General features: G+C 40.2%; 1 pseudogene; it reads right to left on the bottom strand.

Moving 5' to 3' along the window:
- Nucleotides 1-4,260: 4,260 nt before the first annotated feature.
- LOC119910785 overlaps nucleotides 4,261-12,676 on the bottom strand; it is a 17,848-nt pseudogene continuing 9,432 nt past the window's right edge.

The following is a 12,676-nucleotide window of genomic DNA, read 5'->3' as shown; positions in this document are numbered from 1 at the left end:
ACTGCCCTGCTTAAAGTCACCAATGACCTTTTAATGTCTGCTGATGAAGGTATGTGCTCAGTCCTTGTACTCCTGGACCTTAGCGCTGCTTTTGACACCATTGATCACAACATCATGTTAGACAGACTGAGGCACTGGGTGGGGATCTCTGGTACTGCCCTAGAATGGTTTTCATCCTACCTGTCAAATAGGAAGTTTTGCGTGTCTGTAAACAACTATGTCTCTTCGTTCTGTCCAGTTAAATATGGTGTGCCTCAGGGGTCGGTCTTAGGACCCATTTTGTTTTCCTTGTATCTGCTTCCCCTTGGACATATTATCCATAAACATGGCATTTCTTTTCATATTTATGCTGATGACACACAAATATACTTGCCCGTCAGATCCACAGACCTGGAATGCTGAGTTCACTTAACAACTGCCTTTGTGAAGTTAAAAAATGGATGTCAAATAATTTCCTCCAGCTGAACTCAGACAAAACAGAAATCCTGGTCATCGGGTCCAGCAGATGGCAAATCAAATACTGCCATCTGCTGGTTCCCTAGTAAATCACATTAAGCCTGTGGCAAAGAACCTTGGTGTTTGGTTTGATAGTAATTTAAATTTCGAGCAGCACACCACAAAGCTTGTTCAATCATGTTTTTATCAACTTAGATCGAATTTAGCTATATTTCTATGTTAACTTTTAAGGACACCGAGACCATTTTACACGCCTTCATCTCATCACGCCTTGATTATTGCAACAGCCTTTTCACCTGTTTAACCCAAAAATCTATTGATCGACTGTCCAGAACTCAGCTGCCAGGCTTTTAACCAGAACAAAGAAATATGACCACATTACTCCTGTTTTAGCTACATTACACTGGCTCCCAGTATGTTTTAGAATTGACTTTAAAATTCTATTGATCACTTTTAAAGCTCTTCATGGCCTCTCGCCTTGTTATATTTCTGACTTTTAGTCCCATACGCACCAGCACGTACCTTGAGATCCTCGGGCAGAGGTCTGTTGTCTGTTCCATAGTCTCGACTGAAAACTAAAGGGGACAGAGCGTTTGCTGTCAGGGCCCCGAGGCTCTGGAACAGCCTGCCCGAGGAAATCAGGTCGGCTGAGTCAGTGAACTCTTTTAAGTCCCTTCTTAAAACATACTTTTATAGGAGAGCTTTTCCCGATCTTATTTGACTTTATTCTATCCCTTTTATTTTATTGTATTTCACTAATTTTATATTAAACTTTCATGCTCTTATCTTGTTTTTTTGTATTATTCCTTACACTTGTTAAAGCACTTTGTAACTTGTTTTTGAAAAGTGCTCTACAAATAAAGATTATTATTATTATTATTATTACTCTAAACAGTTTCTCTGTATGAAAGTGGACTTTTTTATATCGTAAGTCATTATAGCGATAAACCTTCATAGAAAGTGTTACCATCTTTTTAGAAGTGTGTGCACCACACCACTGCACCACCTCTTCTGCTGCAGTACTAGTATTACATTGCTACTACTAGACAGTCAGAGACATACAGCATATCTATACATACAATGATCAGTGAGCTGATCGGAGGTAATGTGGCTTTTACTGAAGTCAGACTGAATATGACTTATTGCATTCAGAACAACAACACAAAGGGAGACAGTACAAGCAATTTATTAAACACCTGTTGTGCCTAACAGCAGTATGCAGTATAGCTGCAGAAATGCTCCATTTCACTGTAAATGGTTACATGTCACAGCTTGCCAGACTAATAACAACATGACAATGTGAACTGTGGTTTCTGGGGAACTGGGTGGGTGGTAGGTAAGCTGCAGTCTTTGTAGACCAAACCGACAAGAGCAGTAGTATCGATAAAAACCTAACGATACCCATCCTTAAACAAAGTTTAACACTGCAATGTTTCAGAAAACACACATTTTTTATTGGGGACCCAGTCAAAAGACCACCTGTCGGTGCCGGACATGAGAGCAGCAGAGCAGAGAATAGCAGAGGTGGGTGACTCGAGTCGCAAATTTTAAGACTTGAGACTTGCTCGACTAAAACAGACAAAAGACTCATCTCGACTTTGACTTGGTGTTCATGACTTGAGACTTGACTTAGACTTGAGACAGATGACTTGAAAATGACATTCGCTCATTCCAACGTTTGCAGCATAATCCTGCCACCATGTGTGCTTTCACATAGCATTCTGGATCTCCGTTACCAGCGGTGTTGAAAAAGACCGTCACAAAGTACAACACAGACATTCAAGGAAACTTCAGAGTGTTATCTTTCAGAGAAGCATTTACTCCAAATGGTTCAACAACTGCATTCAATTAACTTTGAAGGTGCCAGGAATGGTAAGAGGTTACAGTTACTGACACCTGTTTCTATTACTAAGCTAATATTAGTCTTAATAATTGAAACAACTTTGTGTTTAGTTACAACAGAAACACTCACTACATCTTCCAAAATGATCACAGTTGAATTGCCACCTCTCCTAAACTGTTTGACTTTCATCACAGTTACTTGGGACGTGCATGAGACTTGGACATGTGACTTACTCCCACCTCTGGAGAACAGTAAGAAAACATGTTTTAGAAAGCAGCGTCATCAAATCTGTCATCAAGAAATGAATTGTAGGTTGGTAAGAGATTTTTTGTACCTTTCATGATAATTAAAAAATGTAAATTTCCACTGAACTCCAGGACTCTATGGGTGGAGTCCCCTTAATATAAAAAGGAGCAGGTCTCTCGGTTTACAGACAGACTTTGAGGAGACACCAGCAAACTGCTGCTGACCTGAAGACATTCACAGGAACGGGGTGAGTGAGTCTGAAATGTTTGAAACATTTTCGTATCAGATGAATGTTTGATTTTAACAACTACGGCGTGGTTGTTAAGGAAATGGTTTCGGGCTTGCGGGCCCCTCAAGTAAGAGGACCTCTAATATCTATAAATGTAATATTCTGGTGAGCTGTGGTTCAGTCATAAATCTCTTCTTTGAAACAAGTTGAATTTACAGCAGAACACCCAACACTCAGACGAGAAATCTGCACTTTGACGGACAGATGTTGGAGATAAAGTGAATCTTTCTATGAAAAAACAAATGTGTCATTTTAATTTTACGTTTTCTAAAAATTAAACATTGTACTAATTTTGGTCAAATTACATCAATTAAAAAGTATTTTACTGTAATTTAATAGGAACTTTGGCTGCCAGACATTTTCCCATTGTTTACACGTTAATCACTAGGTTGTATTCGACCTTTTAGTAATTCAGCTTTCAGAGTTTTTTCTTTTCTAGTTTTCTCTTTGGGCATTTCTGTGTTAAAGGGGAGCTGAGCAGGAGAGAAGCCTGTTTGAATGCATGTTTCCATGTGTGTGCTTTAATTCACCTTCACTGTAAAATCTGAAGTCAAAGCTGTAGTTCTGCCTACCAACCATGCCCGTCTCTTTGCTTCAACAAAAGGTTTGTGAACTTGGCCCGTTTTATGAGAATCATAGCTCGTCTCAGAGAGCCGGCTATTTCGGCTCCCGAACGGCTCTACGTTTAGTCTCACTTCTGATTAAATGAGATTCAACTTTGTTGTCATTATGCAGCATATGGGTACAGAGCTAATGAAACGCACTGATCTTCTAACCAGAAGTGCAGACATCTTCAGTCCATCTTACAATATGTAGAGTACAGATATTCTACAGTATGTTAGAAGACAAGTGGACAGAGTTGTATGTAATGTATGTACAGTACGAACAGCAATATATACATATGTGGAGTATAAATGTATACACATTAGGTATATATACACACAGTTGCTTAATGTACAGTAATGTTATTAAACAGTGTAAGGGTTTTGTACAAAAATATGGTCACTGCCTAAGTTACATTTTTATTTGTTGCAAGGAATAAATATGCAAGATTCTTCATATGTTCAATAACTAAACTGAAACAACACACTACTAATGAAATACTAGGTCAATAGGTACACAACTCTATACAGACACATAAATGACTGTAGTAGTAGAAGAGTAATTTGTTCATTGTCGTGCTTTTTTTCCTGCATAGGGGGCAGTTATTATTCTTATTGATCCACACACTGATTAGTTGACTAATAACAAGCAGAAAAAGGTATCTCTTAAAGAACAATCAAACAGAAAACAACTCCCAAAAGTGGAAGCGAGGAACAAATGTGTCTTGCTAAAGGGAACTAAGGCAAAAGTTAAACACAAAAGTAGCGTTAGCAGTACAGCACACAATCACACAGCGCAAACAAAAAGGTAAAACACACTACACTTAACCACAGGACTCCTGACGCTCACTGCAGCTTCTTCCCCAGCTCTTGTGCTCTCCACTGATTAGGAGAGTGGCATCAGCTGTGCTCCTCAGCCTGCTGGCTGCAGCATTGGGTTCAGGGCAGCTCCTGCTTCGGGCAGAGAAGAGACAGCACGCTGAACATGCCAAAACACACAGAAACGACCCTGTTTGGGACTGTTAGAGGTGAAATACCGAAACTAAGTGAAAACACTCAGATAAAGTGCAGCTCACATCCACTTCATTGGAAAGCATCCTGGAGCAGAGACAGTCCCAAACAGAGCAGGTGTGCACCTCAGTGCCTCTCTTCAGCTACAGTGTCATACCTCGTCATGTAACTCAAAATGCATGCCGTTTTATTCCCATTTTAAAAAATATACACGCTGAAAATACTTATTGTCTTAAATGTTATGGCAAAGCCTATATAGAAACATAATCCTTCTTACTTTCATGTATCCATACTTTTCTGTCACATGTAAAGATGGTAAAAACATCAATTATTCGACGAAAGACAGACAAACTCATCAAACTTGCAGTTGTTGGCGGCGCATCAGTATACAATTTTTCTAACTTCAGGCTTTTCTTTGCTGTGAGTTGAGCAGGAGAACAGCCATTTTGAATGCATGAGATTTTTGTTTGGTGATATGAGCTGTTAGCCTTCTTTTCAAGAACTAACAGCTGGTGGAACTAAAGTTAATGGAAAATGGAACTTTGGCTCTTTATATCTGTGGTTTTCTGAATGAAGGAATCTGACAAAACGTTAAGTGTCACGTTTAATCTTCAGAAATAATAAAGTAAATGAATCAGAACAAGGAAACAGTGTGTGTAGATGCAAAGCAACAAACATTCTTGCTTATCAAAGATGGACTCCTTGACTGTGACTGATAAATTTTGTCTTTACCAGCTAGGATTTTACACTCTTACTGATACTCTCTCAGTTCTTTTGCATAACTAAATAAAAGTAACTTTAAAAATACATCATTTCAAAAAGAATAAATTCAGAACAGGATTAGAATTTAATATTTTATTATGACTAAATGTTTCCAGGGCAGAACACAAAAAACCCATAATGAAACTAACTCATGCAAACTCATAATATAAACATATCTAAAATTTCAAAATAAATCATATCACTGACATCAAAATACTGAGTGAAGTTTAGAAAGAATGAAGAAGTCTGTAATAGTCCTGCCTCCTCCTTTCTGCTGCTGGTGGTAAAGAGGAGGGGCTGGAGTTTACAAGGACTGTAAAACAAAGCTAAACCGTTAGACTACATACAGACATCTTTAGTTCCAGCTTGTTAGTAACAATTCGCTATTAGCTGAACTAAGACTGTGCTTGTGTAAAACCAAAACACTTTTGCAGTGGATGAGAGACAGCGGATTCAAATATTGCTTTCACATGTTTATGCTTGTTGAACAGGTATTTTTTAAGTATTGTCTTTTTACCCGCAAAGGTTTTATTGCAGGTACTTACAGTAACGAGCGTAGTTGTCGTAACTTAGTGTAGCCTCCACTGATCTGCTACTGGCTTTGCGCCGTGTGTGTGTGTGTGTGTGTGTGTGTGCGCGTGCATATGTGGATTGGAGGAGCTGCTGAGACAGGAAGGAGGGGAGAGGCTGCAGCGTGATGGTTCACTCTTCCATACACTATATATTTATTTACTTATTTTGTCACATAGCAAATGTATGTATGCTGGGCCACTCGGAGGTTGCCTCTGGGCCGACTTAAGTTATTGTACTTGGCCCCAAACACCTCAGTTACAGTTGCTCTGGATGGCCTCGCCCTGGCCTCCATCACCACCGTGAGGAATCTCTGAGTTATCATTGATCAGGAAAAGTCCTTTAACTCTCACATTAAATGAACTTGAAGGACCGTTAGAGACTTTAGCTCAGCAGCTAGCGATGGCTTCTCCTACCTCTCTCTCTCCTACTTTCTCCTGCTCGGTGTGTCAGAGGGGGGTTTGCTGTTGGCTCAGGAGGTAGAGCGGTTCAATCCCGGCTCCCCCTGGTTGCATGTCGAAGTGTCCTTGGGCAAGATCCTGAACCCCGATTTGCCCCTGGCGGCTGTTCCCCCAGTGTATGAATGAGTGTGAATGTTAGTTTCTGTTTGAGCACTTAGGCTCAGTGTGTGAATGTGTATGACGTACTACTCGTCATTAATAGAGGAAAATCGGAACAACCCCAGGTTTCTTTTCAGCACTGTAGCCAGGCTGACAGAGAGTCACAGCTCTATTGAGCCAAGTATTCCCATAGCTCTCAGTAGTTACGACTTCATGAGCTTCTTTAATGATAAAATTCTAACTATTAGAGACAAAATTGGCACCGACTTATCTCTAAACTCAGGAACCTTAGAAACAGCTGTAGAACCAGATACATGTTTAGACTGTTTTGCTTCCCTCAGTCTTTACCAACTAACTTCAATAATTTCTTCATCTAAACCATCAACCTGCCTCTTAGACCCCATCCCGACTAGGCTGCTTAAAGATGTTTTACCCTTAGTCAGCACTTCTATACTAGATATGATCAATCTATCTCTATCAACAGGCTATGTACCACAGTACTTTAAAGTAGCTGTCCATTAAGACTCTTCAGCTGATCCAGAATGCTGCAGCACGTGTTCTGACAGGAACCAGGAAAAGAGATCACATTTCTCCTGTTTTAGCTTCTCTGCATTGGCTTCCAGTAAAATCCAGAATAGAATTTAAAATCATTCTTCTTACCTACAAAGCTCTTAATGGTCAGGCACCATCTTATCTTAAAGAGCTCATAGTACCTTACTACCCCACCAGAGCACTGCGCTCCCAGAATGCAGGGTTACTTGTGGTTCCTAGAGTCTCCAAAAGTAGACTAGGAGCCAGAGCGTTCAGCTATCAAGCTCCTCTCCTGTGGAACCAGGTTCCAGTTTGGGTTCAGGAGGCAGACACCATCTCCACATTTAAGAGTAGGCTTAAGACTTTCCTCTTTGATAAAGCTTATAGTTAGGGCTGGCTCAGGTAGTCCTGAACCATCCCTTAGTTATGCTGCTATAGGCCTCGACTGCCGGGGGATTTCCCATGATGCACTGAGCTCCTCTCTCCTCTACTTTCTCTCCTTCTGTATGCAACCTCATCCCATTAATGCATGTTACTAACACAACTTCTCCCCTTTCTGGTAGTCTTGTGCTTTCTCGTCCCTCTCCTCTCTCCTCCTGTCACTTCCTGCAGGTTTTCTGGCTCTGGAGCTTTATTTATAGAGCCTAACTGTTTAAAAAAAAATGGGCCAACAACCCAAAAAGCCCAAAAAGCATAGGCCTATACTGACATAGGGCTGGCCCAGTCACATCTCTTACTAACCCCCACTCCAGTCCCCTCTGCTCGAGCGGTTTCTTGTGTTGTGGGCCAAAAAATAAAAAATAAAATATATATAAATTTGCCAAATGCGCGTGTGACAGTGAAACAGAGAGACAGAGAGAGCAGGAGGAGAGTAGAGGTGAAGAGGTAAGCATGGAGTAGCTCAAGGGGGGCATGAAATGTTAATTAACAAATAAACATTTGTACAATAAGTAATAGAAATAATAAATATAGAATAAATCTCTATATTTAAAAAAAAAAAAAGTAAATTAAGCTACAAAAAGAATAAGCTACTGATTACTACATTAAATTCTATTTTATTTTTATAAATTAATACGAATTGTCACCTGCCACCTAAATTTTGTCCTTCCCTTTATAAAAATAAAGACATTTCCACCACAAATCGGTGCAGAAAATGTCTCCAGAATTCAAGAAATTAAGTGTTTAAAGCCCAGATTTTTCTGGGGGAGGACCCCCAGACCGCCAGGTTAATATTATCAGTGTTCACTATTATCAGAAAATTCAACAGTTGTTAGAGTTACTGTGTTGAGGTCATTTACTGTTGCTTTATAGACATACTTTGGGTAAGGGGCAAGGGGCAAGGGGGGTGAAAACAAAGTGACATTAGGACAAATGAAGGACCGCACGTCTAATCACGAGCGCGAATCTTCATCGTCAAAGAAGTGAAAACACGATGCAGCCAGACGAAGGAGGGACAGATGAGGCAATGAAGGATATAAACATCTGTGTGGAATTTGCCAGATGGAAGGCTCTTTTGTGGGACAAAAGTTTTCAATGCGGTGCAGAAGTTGTCTGTTTTCTACTGGACAGGAAATTAAGTTAGTCCAAGCTTAGCAACACAAATGAAAACTGTTTGTTAGCTTTGTTTGTTAGCTTTAGCTAGAAGATGGCCATAAACACTGAGATAAGTAGCTTGTTCCTGTGTCAGTGGTGTAAATTATGCAGTTGGTTTAATAATTTCCTGTAGTTATTCTCCAGCGCCGTGTCTTGGCTTTGATATGTGGATAGAAATGTGTCGGTTACGTTCGCGAGACAAACTGCTGATCATATTATTTTTGTAATAAAATTGTACAGCATGGAAGTTTAGATCAGGTAGCTAAATTTCACATTTTACTGCCCTGGTTGGAAAGCACTTTTTTAATTTTACTGCTAACGGCGTCCCGATAATAAGACAGTGTACTTTCATTATGAATTAGTCACAGGAAGTGTTTTTTGTCAGTGAGCTATACACTGACCGTTGTACTTCATAGATGCAAGTTAACAATTATCTTTTGGCTAATTAGCTATAAACTCGAGGCACTGTTCATTACCACTCATCTCCACACAAGCCAAGAAAACCCCAGCTGAAATAGGAGCTGGGAGAGGCTGCTGCCTGCCTCTGTGCTGCGCTGCTGAGTGGAGACAAAGTTTCATCTCCCAACCTGATATTTAGATTTTTGATTTAATAAATATATTTGTTTGACAGGGAAGCTGTGCGCAAACAGGAATATTTAAAAAAGCATCCCTGAAAAAAAGAGCTGAAGCCCCTTTTGATGTCTATGTGTGCACATACCTGACGGTCTCAATGGGATGCTTCTCCCATTTGTTGTAGTTCTGGGTGAAAAAAATTGGTGTGTTTGTCACCAGTTTTAATGCTGTACTTGTACCTTTCCTCCTATACCCCTTTGAAGGATTGTATAATAAGTCCATCATGCCAAATTGAATCAAATTCATTTTTAAAGTCAACAAAACAGGCAAATATTTATCTATTTTTTGTTTTTCACTGAGGGTTAAAATGTGGTCTGTAGTGCGATACTTTCAGAGTCAAGTAAGGGCAGGTCTCTTGGCAGGGAGTCGAGTTGAAACAACGGCGGCTGCAGCTTGAGAAACGCCCCGCGTTGCGTCCCCTCTGAAACAAAATCGAATGCGAAAGTACAGACGACGACGAGAGTGGGAGAAATCAAATAAACTACTTGATGAGTGTCAAGCCAAACTGCACAATTTGTCTGCTAGTGTTCTGTGTCGTGCACAGTGGCCTGTCAGACGTGTGACAGCATGCTGAGGCAGTGTAATGGTGAATAAAACATCTGATTGATTAGCCTACTCTGGATTTCAAATGCTGCCTATTTGTTAAGAAATATTGTTACAATGTAAATGAATCACATGCCTACATTATGGTATGATTAGTTTTTTAAGGTTGAGGTATGCAGTCAGACACATAAGCATTCATTTAATAAGAGATAAGAGAGAGATATAGGCTGTTTAATACACATTCAATTATCAAAAGATAGTGCCTATGTGAAGAATATAAACAACTGTGTGTTATGCTTAACAAATCCATAGAATTGCATCCTTCAATATTATAGAATTAACAATATATTTACTGACCAATCATAAAAACTCTGTTGAATTAAATGTAGAAATGTTTGTAGGTAGGTCATTTATGTGTGGTTTCATTGTTTGGATGGTATTACTGCAATCTGCTGTACTAAAACAGCTACTCAGTGCTGCTCGAGTAGTGTACTTCTGACTAGAAAACATTTCTAAAAGGAAGTAGGCCTAACACGCTCCAATACTGCACACAAGGCCTGCTACTTCTGGTCCACTGATGTTCATGGAAAATCCTTTGCAAAAGTCTTTCAAATTGAATCGTATCGAAGCATTTGTTTTAGCCTATTTAGAGTTTAAAAGATGCGGACATGTTGATTTAATAAGTTAATATCAAGTTCCTCTAAAAGGCTTTTTTTGCGGTCTCACTGTTATTGTTGGACTATGTTTATTATTGTCTGTATGCAGCATTAGTGACTTGAATTTGATTCTGGAGGCCACAGGGAGCCAGGCCCGACAAGCTGGGAGACCTGCTAGGAGGGCATTGCAATAGTCGAGGCGAGAGATAATCAGGGCCTGTACCAGAAGCTGGGTGGCGTACTGAGTGAGGTAGGGCCTGATTTTCCTTATGTTGTATAGAGCAAAGCGGCACGACCGAGAGACAGCAGCAACATGGTCTGAAAAGGACAGCTGGTCATCAATCATGACACCCAAGTTTCTCACCACCCTGGTTGGAGTGATGGTTGAGGAGTCAATTTGTAGTTAGTGAAGAACCACTGACCTGGGAGGGCAGAGGAAAAGATGTAGTAAGACTGCTACAATGGTGGAGTTTGAGTGTTTCAGAGAATTGGCTAGTTATAGCCGCCACTTTGCCTGTGAAGCATTGTGGGTCGGGGGCTGAGAACCCGTGTTAGATCAAAGGACTGAATCAGAGACAGGAAGTCTGCTGAGTTTGAATTGTCTAAGTGAATGTTCATGTCACCGAGGACAAGTAGGGGACAGTCATGCTCTGCAATTGAAGACAGCAGTGTGTCTAGCTCCTCCACAAAGTAACCCATTTGTCCTGGTGGACGGTAGATGACAATCACAGAGACCTTTACCGGTGCGGACACAAAGACAGCATGGTATTCGAAGGAGGCATATTGATTTGGTGTTGGAAATTAAGAACCCATTCCCACCCCCCTCCCAGACGGCCGGGGGTCTGGGTGAAAGAGTAATTGGTGTACAGCGCAGCGGGGGTAGCAGAGTTTTCTGGTTTGATCCAGGTCAAACAAACAAATAACCACCAATAGATGGTGGGTTGAAGGATTTGGAGGTGTAAATGGAAGAGGTTGGCAATATAGATATTTTAATGCAACAATAAAAGAAAGCACAAGCATTTATTTACGAGGTAAAGCAAGATCAAATTAACTCAAATTCACTAAGCAAAGACAGTGTGTGTGTGTGTGCGCAGATGTACGTTGTTGTAAAAGGAAGAAAGTTGTTTTGATGTTGCTAGCTGTTAACTGGCAGGTCTGTTTTCGATGGAGCCAGGTGGTGAAGAATTATTTAGTTGAAGTCTTTGCTGTGCCCCGATACAGAGAGGGTCCAGCCGCTTTGTCTGGTTTCCTTAGAGTATTGTGTTGTAGGATCTTAAGTGGGACCTTGTGTCGCGGCTGTAAGATCAAGAGGTCTGAGCGGGCCCAGCTGAGAGGCCTCTGCACTGTTGAAACAGGCTGGTACTGCTGTTTTTATCGGTGCAGTGTCTGAGGTCACAGGTCATTGACCAATCAAAACTGCAGCTTGGTCTCTATGCTGAGTTGACATGTCTGTGTGACTTCCCAGGAGGCCTCCTAGGAAACTGAGTTCAATGAGTCACATAGTTCACAAAGTTCAGTTAAGATCACAAATTAACAACTTCACCTATGTCAGCTACCTGTGATCCCAACAAAACTATTTGCTGGATGTAGGTCTACCACAAAAACATTGCAAATAAATGTATTGTTGCAAGTTAGACAGTATGCAGCAGTTCATTTTCAACTTTAAATGTAAATTAGAGAAAAACAAGCTCAGAAGTGTTTGTAATGTAAATGTTATTATAGATTTAATGTATCTCAGTCTGGTCACAGCTAAATTTGTTGCACAAAAATGTGTACTGTTAAGATGAATGGTGTTGGCATCATGTATTCAGAACCTTGTTGGATATTTAGTTTATTTATATTATCTAAAACTATGTTTCAGTCTTTATCTCCATCAGTGAGTAATCACAATTCAAAAATGGCTAAATAAACATGGCCAAATACTGGCCCATGGTTTTGTCATAGAAACTGTATATTTCCCCGTGGAGAACTGGACAAATTAATGAATCACAACAAACGGTTGTCTTTTGGTAAAAAGAGAATTAATAACAGGAAGTATGCAAACCAGAAACAGTTGGGTCACTTAAGGCAGTTTGGAGCAAGAAGTGCATAAACATTTTAAGACAGTGGCACATTAGTTTTGACATATAGATGCATGCCATCTTTTATTGATTGAATTTGTTACATAGTTGTCACCTAATTTATTTATTCGTTTACATTTCTGCTTTATTATGACAGTGACAGTTGGAGAGAGGCTGGAATTGAACCCAAGAAGCTGCAGTAAGGACTGCCTTCATACATGGTATGCACTCTACCAGGTGAGCCACCTTATTTTTTTAGTAGGCTTCTCTACGTTTCACCAAGAATCAAAGCAGCAGTTCCTGTTATGAGTTGGTTATTAT

This window comes from Micropterus salmoides, unplaced genomic scaffold (assembly GCF_014851395.1).
Source record: "Micropterus salmoides isolate LMB-PRFRI ecotype aquatic unplaced genomic scaffold, ASM1485139v1 Ms_hic_scaffold_19, whole genome shotgun sequence".
Lineage (NCBI taxonomy): Eukaryota > Metazoa > Chordata > Actinopteri > Centrarchiformes > Centrarchidae > Micropterus > Micropterus salmoides.
The sequence above is the reverse complement of the archived record's forward strand: the minus strand, read 5'-3'. Positions and strand labels throughout refer to the sequence as shown.